The 14,575-nt window shown below is 40.6% G+C and overlaps 1 pseudogene; it reads left to right on the top strand.

Moving 5' to 3' along the window:
- Window positions 1-6,693: 6,693 nt before the first annotated feature.
- LOC114303407 (pectinesterase pseudogene) lies at window positions 6,694-14,360 on the top strand (annotated as a pseudogene).
- The last annotated feature ends 215 nt before the right edge of the window (window positions 14,361-14,575 follow it).

Here is a 14,575-nt window from a genome sequence, read left to right as displayed (position 1 = left end):
CAATACACAACCCAAACCCTCTCGTGAGGCATCACAATACACCGAATAGCCCAAACCCCTCTTCGGAATAATCAAGACTGGAGCGGTGGTATGTCTAGCCTTAAGCTCTTGGAATGACTTTTTACAAGTCTCACTCCACACAAATTTGACCCATTTCCTCGTCAATCTAGTCAAAGGCGAAGTTATTCTGAAGAAATCCTTCACAAACCGACGGTAATACCCGGCCAACCCCAAGAAACTACGGATCTCGAAAGCATTCTTAGGTTGTGCCCAATCATGCACTGCCTCTATTTTGGATGAATCTACAATCACCCCTTCCCCGGATACTACATGGCCTAAGAACTTAACCTCTTTTAGTAAGAACTCACACTTCCCAAACTTAGCATACAGCTTATGGTCTCTAAGCAACTCGAGCACCATTTGCAAGTGTTCCTCATGCTCCTCCTCAGAGGATGAGTAAATCAAGATGTCATCCACAAAGATGACTACAAAAACAGTCTAAGAACTCTCGAAAGATTCAGTTCATCAAATCCATAAACACAGCTGGTGCATTGGTTGGCCCGAAAGGCATCACCAGAAACTCATAATGGCCATACTGCGTACGGAATACCATCTTTAGGATATTCTCCTCCCTTACCCTTAACTGGTGGTAACTCGATCTCAAGTCTATCTTGGAGAAACAACATGACCCTTTCAACTGATCAAACAAGTCATCTATACGAGACATCAGACACTTGTTCTTAACCATAACCCGGTTCAACTTTTGATTGTCAATACAAAGCCTTAAGGCCCCATCTTTCTTTTTAGCAAAGAGAGCCAATGCTCCCCAAGCCGAAGTACTAGGGCGAATAGAATCCTAATCTAATAATTCCCGGAACTGAACCTTTAGCTCATTCAATTTAGCTGGTGTAAAACAATATGGTGCCATGGAAATCGGTGCCGTGTCAGGCACTAAATCAATAGGGAACTCAATCTCTCGGTGAGGTGGTAAACTAATAAGATCCTCGGGAAAGACATCCACAAACCACTCTTGACAACTCCACCCGGGCTTCATCACACTCACTACTCATAAAGCTAGTGAGAAGACAACTAAGCTCACTCTGCCTACGTGGATCATACACCGGTGATAAGACTCTATCCACTCGGTCCCTGAAGATATAAAAGCAATCACCGCTCAAAGGACATACAGTAACCCTCTGACGGTAGCAATCTATAATATCCCGGTATGATGATAACCAATCCATACCCAAAATAACATCAAAACTAGACATGTCCATCAATACAAAAGAAAACGGAAGCCGGCGATCGGCGACCTCCATATCACAGCCCCGACACCCCTGTTTCAAAATCATCTCACCCCCAATAGGTGATACAACACAAATAGGAGATGCTAACTACGCCAACTCCAACCCCAAAACAGATGCAAATGTAGACGAAATAAATAAATAGGAAACACCTGTATCAATCAATACATTAGCAACCAAGTTACAAAACAAAAAGGTACCTCTCACAATAGATGGAGTCGGTACATGATTTGGCGCGGTAACAACATACACGCATCTCGAAGGTCTCTGATCTACTTGCTCACCCCTCTGAGCATAAGACTGCTGCACTGACTAAGCCGAAGAGGCTCCCTGATTGGCCCTCAAGACCTGTACTAACTGCACTAGCTAGTGACTCTATGTCTGCCTCGAACCAGACGGACCAGGTGTGCCACCCAACTGTGGGCAAAACCACTTTAGGTTCCCCGCCTGCTTACACTGATAAGGAGTGAGTGACTGGCCTTTGCCCTGACTCTAGCCCTGAGAATGAGCCAAAGATAAAGCTGCTCGCTACCCTCCTCCCCTCTGTGGGCAAGTTGGAGACTTGTGGCCCAACTGACCACATTTGAAACAGGTGATGTCTTCTTGACTGCCTCTCCCAGAACCTGAACTCAGCACTGGAAAGGTAGATCTCGAATGCACTCCCTGGGACTATTGAGGATTAGAACCCTTCTGCCTTTTACTATCCCCCTGACCATCCTGACTCCTTCTGGAGCCCCTCATCCTCTCCTCCTCGGCATGCATAATAGTTTCAAGATGGGCTGCAGCCTCCACAAGGCGCCCATAGTCCCTAATCATGGACCCAACCACTCTAAATATGAGTCTGGTCCTCAATCTCTTTTCGAACTCCAGACAACAGCGTTTCTCAGTTGCCACTAACTCTGGTGCAAACCTCGATAAGCTAGTAAAAGTGGCTTCAAACTCAGCCACCGGTGTGTTCAACTGTACTAACTTGGAGAATTGATCCCTCAACTTCTCCTTCATAATAGCAGGCAAGTACTTGTCCTGGAAAGCTTCAACAAAGGCTTCCTAAGTCCCACTAATGCGTTCCCACACATACTTCCACCATTGACCCACGTCTCCCTTCAGCTGGAAGGATGCCAAGGTCACTTTCAAGCCTCCGTCTTCGATGCCGAGCATCTCAAACGTCTTCGTTATCTGTTCAAGCCACTCATTAGCCTTCAGTGACTCCTTAGGATCACCCAAAAACTTGTCTGGATTTGACCGAAAGAACTCCCACTTTAGAAAAGATGGCCCTGCCTCAGCTACTTGGGCCTAGACTTAATTCTCAGCCCTGAGAATGTCTATTAATTCCCTCAATGCTCTGGCCATTTCACGCGCTAAGGTGCCCATGGCTTGTTGACCTACTGGCTCGGCCATGTTGGCCTGACCAACTCCCTCCTCCTGCGCTGGAGTTTCATCCGGTATAGGCATCTCATTCCTCCTAGGCCTACCACACCTACCACCATGACCTCATCCTGACGTCCTAATAAAGGTAACAAAAGAGATTAACACATTTACAAATATGCCGAAGCTATCTCACCCGCGTCCTAATACAATGGACAACTGTAATTCACTCCATATAAGCACATAAGCACATAATCACATAAATATATACAAATTTTATTTTCGGATAATGACATCCAGTGACGTTACTAGAGTTCCAGTTAGAAACAGCAGTGATCAAGTGCCTTTCCAACAAGACTCCCAGAAACCCATGGACCCGATCAACATCACAGAAATTAAATCTCATACCCATATAGTCACATAAACATGTTATCATATAAGTACATAACATCATACTTAAGTCTCTAACAAGTGAGACAAACCCACTGTGGTACTAACCACTTCCCATGTATCCAAAGTATCCAAACCCAGTACGCTCTGATACCAAGTTGTAACGCCGTCAAAATAATATGATAAACCAACCATTTATAGAAATGTTATATCTTCATTCATCAAAGTCTACATTACAAAAGATATTACATGCATTGCACTTTCATAAATATTTATCTTGCAACTATAGCATGTAACTCTAATTGATAACAACAAAATAATTGCCCTATGGGTTTACATCTTTCCAAGACCTCGCTTGGTTATAACAAAAGAAGAGTCTAAATCTCTATATAAGCAAAGCCCTCGGTTTGAATAAACATTTAACATATAACAAAACAACAAATGGAGCCTTCAACTCCTAAACCTCCCAAGCAATGTCCTTGGAGGCGGCTGTCACCTGTACCTGAAAATGGTTTCCAAAGTAGGGTGAACCAAAGCCCAGTAGAGATACGCTAAAACAATATATGAGATTTAACTAAGATATAAGTATCAAATAAATATGTAATATTCTTAACCAACACATATTCTTTCCAAGATCATTCAATATGAATAACCAATACCTCAATTCATTTCCATTCATCCATCTCGGGTAAATCTATTAACCAAATTCATTATTATCAAAACAGCCAAAATGAGACTACAACTCAATGGTTCACATTTCAACACTTCTATTTCTTGCCGTTTTACAGAATCACATCCGAGAGAACCGACACCTATGCATATATAAGATTTCAGGACTTTTACCCTGGACACTCCAGCCAACTTAATTTTCAATGGAGTTGATCCCCTATCTCCTCCCAAACAATAGAGTATATCCCCTATCTCCTCCCAAATAATGGAGTACATCCCATATCTCCTCCCAAACAACGATACATATACAATGTATTTAAAAACGTTGTCATATACAATGACTAATCAAATCACATATTCTATAGTTAAATCAAACCGTCATATTCAGTGACATAATTCAATTGATTAGTTTCAATTCACCTAATCCAAATGCAGTTTCTACAACAATTATAGCTATCCTCCATCGATAGCCTAAGACAGATATTTCTAAACAGATATACAATCTATCAACATATAATTTATCAAATTACCAAAGGTGAGTAATTTACAAATCCAACTACACCATTCAATCATACATGCTTCCAATTTCATTTTTCCCATGTCAATTTCATCATTTATACAAAATAATTAATTATCACAAATTAGGGCAAGTTCTCCCCCTGTTCCATATATTAATCCCGGGACCCAATCTCACAATTTATTTTCATATAACATCATAATCAAGCCCTCATCTATATATATAAGGCCAAATAAGGAAAACCCCTCTTTCAAAATTCAAACTCAAATCCTAGTTCACCCAAATCTTCCCAGATCCCACCATTTATACAAAATGTCAAATACCTAGGTTAAAACTCATATCAAAGAGTAAAATGTCCCCTACCTCAAGTGGAGAAGCTCAAAGAGGAAGAAGGAGAAACTTGAAGATGCCCAAAACTGAACTTTTCTTGGATGAAATAGAAACCTACGAGTTACTCCACCTTTTTCTCAAAGGAGGTGGAGTAATGTTGCTTGGATCAAAGGGTATTTGTAGAGAAAGAGAGTTTTAGAGAGAGGAGCTGCCGGATTAGGGTTTTGGGATGAAAAGAAATCAAAAAGTGATGCAGAAAGCTCTGCTGTGAATTGATATATACAGTCCTCGCTCGAGCAAAGGAGTTGTTGTTCGAGCAACTAGACACAACAGTGACCTCGCTAGACCGCAAGAAGCGTCGCTCGAGCGTAGAATGCAAAGCTTCAAGTCTACCACAGACGCAGACGCAGACGCAGACGCATGCTAGAGCACAAGAAGTCTCGCTCGAGTGAAAAAACAAGTTCACCAGGCTCGCTCGAGCGCAAGAATCTTCGTTCAAGCGAAAAACTCTCCCCTTCCCAGAAAAACTACGTTTGGGAGAAAAAAAATCGGAAGACCTTCAAACCTCACTCAAGTGCAAGAAACCTCGCTCGAGCGAAGAAGCAATTACACAAGGCTTGCTCGAGCCAAGAAGCCTCACTCGAGCGAAGAGGCCAAAATCTGGGCAACAACAATCTAAATCAAACAACAACCAACCTGTTCCAAACTAACCCATCATGTTCCAAAACTCAAATACAACGAGTCAAAGGTGTAAAACAAGACATGGATACAACATTCAACCACAAAACCCAAGTCCGGGATGCAATGAAGGTCGGGGCAAAACCGGAATCGCTACTATATTATATGCATCTGTTTATGAGTGCACATATAATAACCTTATAACATACAAAAGTTGATGAAAAATCATCCCAAAAATGGTGTATATGATATGCACCTTATACAAAAAAATATGACTATGTTTGATTGAGTTCTCAGAATCTTTTTTTTTTTTTTGAAAAAATACCAAAAATTAGTTTGATGAAAAAAAAAATTAAAAACCTTATTATAAATTTATATTCAGTACAATGACACTGAAATGTGATTTAAATTCAATTCTTATGTAATAGTTTGCTAATTCTCACACTTGAAATAAATTTTAAGTACACAAATTACTATAAATTTTTTAAAAGTTTTTCTTCGTGGGCTTTGCCTAATAAGTCACTCACTTAGGTTTGTACAATTTTTTCCTTATAAGTTAGTTTTTTGATTTATTATTAAAAAAAATGTGTAAAAATTAGAAAAATTATATAACCCAAATAAGTAAGTAAATTAATAAATTGATTTATAAATTTATTCTCAAAATGGCCCTTAGTTGAGACATCAATTATGGACAGCTAAATAACCTAGAATTATAGGGTCATGGTGAAAGGGCTGATCTGGTTTATTCCCACTGACAATTAATGGATTAATTTCAAAATCTTATAAGGAGAATTATAAGGCAAAAAAAGAAATTAAAAAAATATAAAAATATATGAGGTGCAATTTATTCTGTGATAAAATGCAAGTTAAAATTATAAAAGTGCAACTCAAAATTACATCCCTTCATATTTGTGTTATTTTTTTCCTCACCCTGCCTAAACAGTGATTTCCTAATTTCATAGACACCTTTCGGAGGCAAACAATCAAGATCAGCACGTTTTGGATCAGGCATACGAAGTTGACTTTGACATATTTAATTTCAAATTGTTTCCTCAAGTACTACTATATATATATATATATTATGAGAATATGTATGGCGTACACTTTTTAAGGGTATTTATCGTATGCATTTTATAATAAATTGATACAATTTTATAATAAAATTTTATAATATTTATTATAAAATGTGTAATCTTGTCATAAATTAAAGTAATACAATATCTAAAATTGTGTAGTTGCTGTTACAAAAATTTGTGACTTATAGTAATGATATTTTTTGTTATGTCAATTTATAATGAGATAATGCATTTTATAATTGATGCTAAGAAATTTTATGATAAAATTATAGTAAAAGGTGGGGTACCAATGACACCATATATATATATATATATATACCATCTCACATCACAATACCTCCAAATCTTAAGTGTTGCAAAAAACATGGCTTCCATGCATTCCTCTACTTGCATTTTCTCTTTCTTTCTCATCTTCCATCTCTTCTCTCTCTCCTTGGCAATCTCCTCGACACCTTCATCACTCGACATGGTTTGTAGTTCAACTCCTTTTCCTTCCTTCCATAAACCCGTGCTGCCGGGTAACCAATCTAGCAATACCATATATGACTATGGTCGTTTTTCCATCCGCCAATCCTTAGCAACAACACAAAATGTTAATATTATATTAGTACATTGTATATTATATTCCATTTGCATAGCATTAGCTATCATTAGTATATTGTATATCATAGTTGTAAGTTGCACTCATGCTGTTTTGTGCTTTCGGTTTACTTTCGGCCAAAAGCCTCTTTGGTCACTCTCTCTTCCTCTATAAAAGAGAGCCTCTCTAAACACTGTAAATTACACACATTCAGCATAATCAATACACTCCATTTATTTCCTCCTCTCTATCAATTAATCTTATATGGTATCAGAGCCCAATTACACGCTTTTGGCATTTTTAGTTTTTGGTGTTTAGTCCCGTATACAGTGGCACTACACCAAACAGCTCGGAATCACCTCACAATTCCAACGGCACCAAACCCGTCACCAAACAGCTCTGAATCACCTCACGATTCCAGCGACACCAAGCTTGTCACCAGAAACGCCGTCACGCGCCTCCACGCACCACCTTTGTGTTCGGCGCGTCTCAACTTCCGCTACCCCTCACACACGCGCCTTCACGCGCCCTTCGTTGCCTGTTCACGTCAGCGTCTGACGTCAATCCTGATCTTTTGTACGTCGCGCCTGCTGTTGTGCGCCTCACGTGCGCCGTTCCGCTATCATGCACCCACGTACACTAATCTGCTCCGGTGCGCCGCTCTGCTACGGTGCGCCGCTCTGCTACGGTGCGCCGCACAACCTTACTGCTATCGTGCGCCTTACTTCACCCTGCTATTGTGCGCCGCTGAGCTCACTTTAGCCTCTGCTGACGTCATCTCTGCACAGCACACATTTCCTAGCTATTGTCGACCTTCCAGACTCACCGGTACACTCTGTTTACCTAATTTTGCTCCCACAAGTCTGTTCCTATTTTATTTAGCCCTACTCAGCTCTTATTATGGATCGTCATGATGCCTCCCATTCAATTTCTGTTATTCTTAATGGTTCCAACTATGTTCTGTGGCTCCAAGCTATGTCTTCCTTCCTCAAAGGAAAGAAGCTCTAGCGCATTATCACCGGGGATGTGACCCAACCGGTGAAAGACATCGATGAAATTGCTGCTACTACTACTGCTACTACTACTGTTACATATGAAGACCGACTTGAAAATGGGATAGTAAGAACTACCAGATCATTACCTGGTTTCGAAATACCTTTGTTCCCTCTACCAGTCTTCAGTTTGGTGGTTTTCAGCTTGACTCTTTAGCCACTCCTGCAAAAGACATCTGGAATTTTTTAAAAGAACGATACCAGACTACTGGTCTTGCCCATCAATATCAACTTCAGAGCTAGTTTCACCGCATGCGCCCAGAATCCAGTCAGTCTATTAATGACTTTCTGTCTCAAATGTATTCTGTTTGGGACCAACTTGCTCTCTCAAAACTGGCATGGCCTCATCGAGAAGATACTACTTTATTTACTATCTATCGTAATCAGCAGCGGTTGGTTCACTTTCTCATGGCTCTCACTCCCTCTTTTGAGCCCGTGCGTGTCTCTCTGCTTCATCGCGTTCCGTTGCCCACTCTTGAACAAGCTATTTCTGAGCTGCTATCTGAGGAGACTCGTCTTTGTACTCTCCAAACTCATCATGTGGACTCTGTTCTTGCCACTCCTCAGTCACGGTCATCATCGACCCAGTGGACCACTGCCTGCCTTTATTGTCAGAATCGGGGCCTTCCTTCAACTCATCTCCTGGTTTATTGCCCTGTCAGATCCTGCCGATACTGTAACAAACTGGGTCCTGGTCATTTGCAACAGGATTGTTTTCGCAATCCATCCCGATCATCCTCCACTAGCCACTCCTCTCGCGATGGTTCTTCCCAGGGGAGCTCTCATCGTTCCGGGAATCAGTCTTTTCTTACTCATCGCACTGTTGCTGCTGCCTCTGAGGCTTCCTTTGAGTCTTCTGCTCCATCTACCGCTTTGTTTTCTCAAACTGATGTAGAGGCCATGCTCAAACAGCTTCTCTCCACCTCTGGTACACCTCCTCCTACTGCTTTCTCTGTGATCCCAAGTAACTCTTCATGGTATTTTGACTCCACCTGTTGTAATCATATGACTTCCAGTTTTACTATATTTTCTTCTTTCTCTTTATCTACTCAAATTTCCTCAATTCATACTGCTAATGGTTCTCTCATGTCTGTCCGTCATGTTGGTACTGTTTCCACATCTTCTTTATCTTTACCTCAAGTTTATCATATCCCTGCTCTTACCTTAAACCTTATTTCTATTGGTCAATTATGTGAGCTTGGTCTAACTGTCACATTTTCTGCTACTGATTGTTTGGTGCAGGACCCTCAAACGGGGCAAACTATTGGGATCGACCGTAAGCACGGGCGTCTCTATGAACTCATTCACCTTCATGTTCCTGACTCCCCTCAGATCGCTGCTCCTGCATCTGCTTCCTCATTATCTCCTTTTCATCTTTGGCATTGTCGCTTAGGGCATATTTCTATTAGTCGCTTAAAGTCCTTGTTTTCTAGTGGTTAATTGGATCATGTAATTCTAGATACTTTCAATTGTATACCCTGTCAACTTGCCAAACAACCTGCTTTATCATTCAATAAAAGTACTTCTGTTTCTCATGCACCTTTTGATCTTATACATTCAGATATTTGGAGACCATCCCCTACTACTACTATGGGGGGATCTCGTTATTTTGTTGTTTTTATTGATGATTTTTCTCGGTTTACTTGGATTTTTCTCATGAAATCTTGGTCTGAACTTAAACGCCTTTATTATAGATTTGCCAAAATGGTCCACACCCAATTTTCCAAAACTATCAAACTTTTTCGCTCTGACAATGCTATGGAATATCGGGATTCCGATTTCCTTTCCTTTCTTCAGAGTCACGGTACACAGCCTTATCGTTCCCGTGCTGGCACGTCCTAACAAAATGGCCGTGCTGAAAGGAAACATCGACATATTCTTGACACTTCTTGTGCTCTCCTTCTCTCTTCTTCCTGCCCTGAAAACTTTTGAGGGGAAGCTACCCTTATTGCTGTCTACACTATCAATTGTTCTCCTACCCCTGTCATCAATAATCAAACTCCCTTTGAACGCCTGCATGGAACTCCTCCTCCATACACCAATCTTCGGGTTTTTGGATCTGCCTGCTTTGTTCAGCTTCAATCCTACGATCACACCAAGCTTGAACCGTGTTCTCGTCTTTGTTGCTTTCTTAGGTATGGAATTGAACATAAAGGCTTTCGCTGTTGAGATCCTCTCTCTAAGCGTCTTCGTATCTCCCGACATGTCACTTTCTGGGAGCACAAAATGTTTTCCTCACTATCCTCCTTTCACTTACCCGCACTTTCCACTAATGTCCTGTTTACTAATCCTTCCATAGATCTCTTCTCTTATGACTTTGATACAGGTTCCTCCTTCATCGAGCGCCCTTGTTGACTCTTGATCCCGTCCTGACTGCTCTCCCTGAAGGTCCAACTCTCATTGCACCACCTCATTCTTCTCCTCATTCTACACCGGCTCTTCCTCTCACCGATCCTCCTACGAGTCGGCCACACTGGGTAACTCAACCACCTATCCATCTTCGTGATTATATTGTTGGGTTTGCTGCCTTTTCTACTCATGAACCTACCTCCTATCGTGAGGCTTGTACTAATCCTCTTTGGCAGCAAGCTATGGCCGATGAACTCCAGGCTTTGGACAAAACTCATACTTGGGATCTTGTTGATCTTCCTCCTGGCAAGACTGCAATTGGCTGCAAATGGATCTACAAAATCAAGACTCATTCTAATGGTTCTATTGAGCGTTATCGTCTTGTTACCAAGAGTTTCAACCAAGAATATGGAATTGATTATGAAGAGACCTTCTCCCATGTTACTCGACTTACCTCTGTTCGCAGTTTGCTTGCTGTTGCTGCTGCTCGCCACTAGGAGCTCTTTTAGATGGATGTCAAGAATGCCTTCCTTAATGGTAATATTCTTGAGGAGGTCTACATACAACCCCTACCTGGGTCTACTTTTCCACCTACTAAGGTTTGCAAACTACAGCGTGCCCTCTATGGCCTCAAGGAAGCACCCCGTGCTTGGTTTGCTAAGTTCAGTTCTACCATTCATGACTTCGGGTTCACCTCTAGCTCCTATGACTCTGCTTTATTTATATGGACTACTCTTCATGGTACCACTCTTCTCCTTCTTTACGTGGATGATATGATTATCACCGGAAATGATGCAGCTCGTATTCTTCAATTTGAGGTGAAAGACCTTGGTAATCTTAACTACTTCTTAGGCCTTGAAGTCTCCCATGATTCTACTGGTTCCTATTTGTCCCAAGTCAAATATGCATCCGATCTTCTGGCTCGTGCTGGTCTTACCGATTGTAAAACTACATCTACTCCAGTTGATCCCTAGATTCGTCTCACTCCTCTCGATGGAGATCTCCTCTCAGATGCTACTCTTTATCGCCAGTTCGTCGGTAGTCTTGTCTATCTCACTGTGACTCACCCTGATATTACCTACATTGTTCACATTGTTAGTCAGTACATGTCGGCTCCTCGCACTCCCCATTATACTGCTCTACTCCGCATCCTTCGCTACCTCAAAGGCACTCTGTTCCATGGACTCCACTACTCTACTTCCTCCTCTCTTGAACTGTGTGCTTTTTCTGATGCTGATTGGGCTGGGGATCCTACGGATCGATGCTCCACCACGAGTTTTTGTTTTTTCTTAGGGGATTCTCTTCTTTCTTAGCAGAGCAAGAAACATTCCCTCACTGCTCGCTCTAGTACCGAAGCTGAATACCGAGCTCTTGTTGATACTACTCAAGAACTTCTCTGGCTTCGATGGCTCCTTGCTGATATGGGTGTTTCTTCTTCTGGTGCTACCTCTCTCTATTGTGACAATCAAAGTGCCATTCAGATTGCTCACAATAATGTTTTTCATGACCGCACCAAGCATATTGAGCTTAATTGTCACTTCATTCGCCGGCATATTACACACGGCACCGTTCTTCTTCTCCCTATTGCTTCTGCCGATCAACTTGCTGACATCTTGACTAAGGCTCATCCTCCTGGTCGCTTCAGTGCTCTTGTTTCCAAACTCAAGTTGGTTGATGCTTATCCTCCTTGAATTTGTAGGGGGATGTTAATATTATATTAGTGCATTGTATATTATATTCCATTGTAGCATAGCATAGCATTAGCTGTCATTAGTATATTGTATATCATTGCTGTAAGTTGCACTCATGCTATTTTGTGCTTTCAGTTTACTTTTGACCAAAAGCCTTTTTGGTCACTCTCTCTTCCTCTATAAAAGAGAGCCTCTCTGAACACTGTAAATTACACGCATTCAACATAATCAATACACTCCATTTATTTCCTCTCTCTCTCTATCAATTATTCTTACACAAAATATTCTCTCTTTCATCAATAGTTACCTTAAGAGCCAAAATACGTTGTCTCAATCCGCCATTCGTGCTCTCGAGGATTGCCAGCTCCTTATTAGCTTAAACCTAGATTTCTTGTCTAACGTCATCCAAGCCGTCAATTTTACAGAAACCCTTCAAAGTTCACAAGTTGATGACACGCATACTTTACTAAGCGCAGTCTTAACCAACACAACAAACTTGCTCAGACGGGCTTTGAGTTGCAACTTTGCCTTCTTCAGGCATCCAAAATGTACTGCTACCTCCGTTAAACAATGGAAGCATGACGTATAGCGTATCGCTAGTGCTTTTCAAGCAAGGTTGGGCCCAAAATGACGCAAGACAAGGGCGGGGGCTGATGACACAACTATTTTTCGGTGTTGGTGGTGGAGGGGTGAATGTGAGCCAAATGGTGGTGGTGAACCAGCATGGTAGTGGGAACTTCACCAACATCACCGTTGCGGCGGCGGCGGCGCCTACTTATAAAAACGGTAGCAATGGCAATTTCGTGATTTATGTGGTGGCTGGAGTTTAGGAAGAGTATGTTGTGATTGCGAAGCACCAAACTTACTTGATGATGATCGGAGATGGGATTAACCAGACTATCATCACCGGTAACCATAGCATGGCGGATGGGTGGACTACTTTCAATTCTGCAACATTTGGTAAATTTTTATTTTATCTTTTATTCTATTGTATTTGGTAAGCTCTTTTAAGCAATGCAAATGCAATTAATTATATTGATTAATATGTGTTTCATCTCATAAGCAAATGTTGGAGGTATAAAATTAGTAAATTTAAGCAATGCAATAAATTATACCCACATGCAATTAATCATGTCCATGTGCAAGAAATTTGAAACTTTAGCCACTACAACATTACAATTTCTTTATATTTTGTCAAAATTTAACTTGCTGTATACAAAGTTTCTAAATGAAATCTATCTTACTTTATGTAGCGCAATATTATATAAACATAAAATTTATAGATATTTTTTTACAATTATGTGACAGATTTGAGTTCTATTATTTTAAAAACAAAGTTGAGTCAATATGATTTATATTGATAAAGAAAAAACTCCTTAGTCAAAAAATAAATAAATAAACGTCCTAAAAATAAAGTGTACAATATATATTTAAATTTAATATGATGTAAATAATACTTTGAATAAATTTGATCTACACATTTTATTTTCTTTCGAGCAAACTACATTTCAAATATATATATATATAAAAAAAAAAAAGAAAAAAAGAAGAAGAAAAGAAAAAGAAAACCCTATACCATATATAGAGTGTGTACACTTCATTTATACATGCATAGTATTTCAAAACCATCTAAACCTAACATTCTGAATGAAAACACCTTCTTGCAGCTGTGGAAGGCCAGGGATTTGTGGCCCTCAACCTAACCATCCGCAACACCGCCGGACCGCAAAAGTTCCAAGCGGTGGCGCTTCGAAACGATGCCGATTTGTCTACTTTCTACAACTGCAGTTTTGAAGGATACCAAGACACCCTCTACACCCATTCCCTCCGGCAATTCTACCGACAATGCGATGTCTATGGCACCGTTGACTTTATCTTTGGAAACGCTGCGACTGTTCTTCAAGATTGCAATTTATACCTGCGGCTTTCCTTGCTAGGCCAGTATAATACAATCACCGCGCAAGGTAGGACTGATATAAATCAAAACACCGTGACTTCAATTCATAATTGTAGCATTACTGCTACCTAGGACTTGGCGTCAAGGAATGGCACGACGCAAACTTTCCTAGGCAGGCCATGGAAGCTTTACTCGGGGGTAGTTTATATGCAGTCCTTCATGGATAGCTTGATTAATCCTGCTGGGTGGGCCCCGTGGTCCGGAGATTTTGCATGGAACACATCACACTATGCAGAGTATAATAACTATGGTCCGGGCTCCAATACTAGTAATCGGGTCACATGGCTTGGTTATCGTGTGATTGGTACAACAGATGCAGTGAATTTTACTGGCTCTAACTTCATATTTGGAGATTATTTGTTACCTCAAACTGGAGTCCCTTACATTAGTGGTTTAATGTGAGTTATGGTTTTAAATATTGGTACATACTACCTAATATTGGTTGATATATAATTATATAGCCAAGGTTGATAAGTATCATGATATCATTATTTAAAACTATAATGTGACACTTTTATCATTTCAATTTTGAATTAAATTTGTTTTCAACTTTTTTCCCCCTTCCAAAATAACATTCCATGATGTAAGAATGCCAAGAAAATATCTTAATTATGAGT

The sequence above is a fragment of the Camellia sinensis genome, chromosome 5 (genome assembly GCF_055761805.1).
Source record: "Camellia sinensis isolate YWXY chromosome 5, ASM5576180v1, whole genome shotgun sequence".
Classification (NCBI taxonomy): domain Eukaryota; kingdom Viridiplantae; phylum Streptophyta; class Magnoliopsida; order Ericales; family Theaceae; genus Camellia; species Camellia sinensis.
This window is presented reverse-complemented; position numbering and strand designations above follow the sequence as displayed.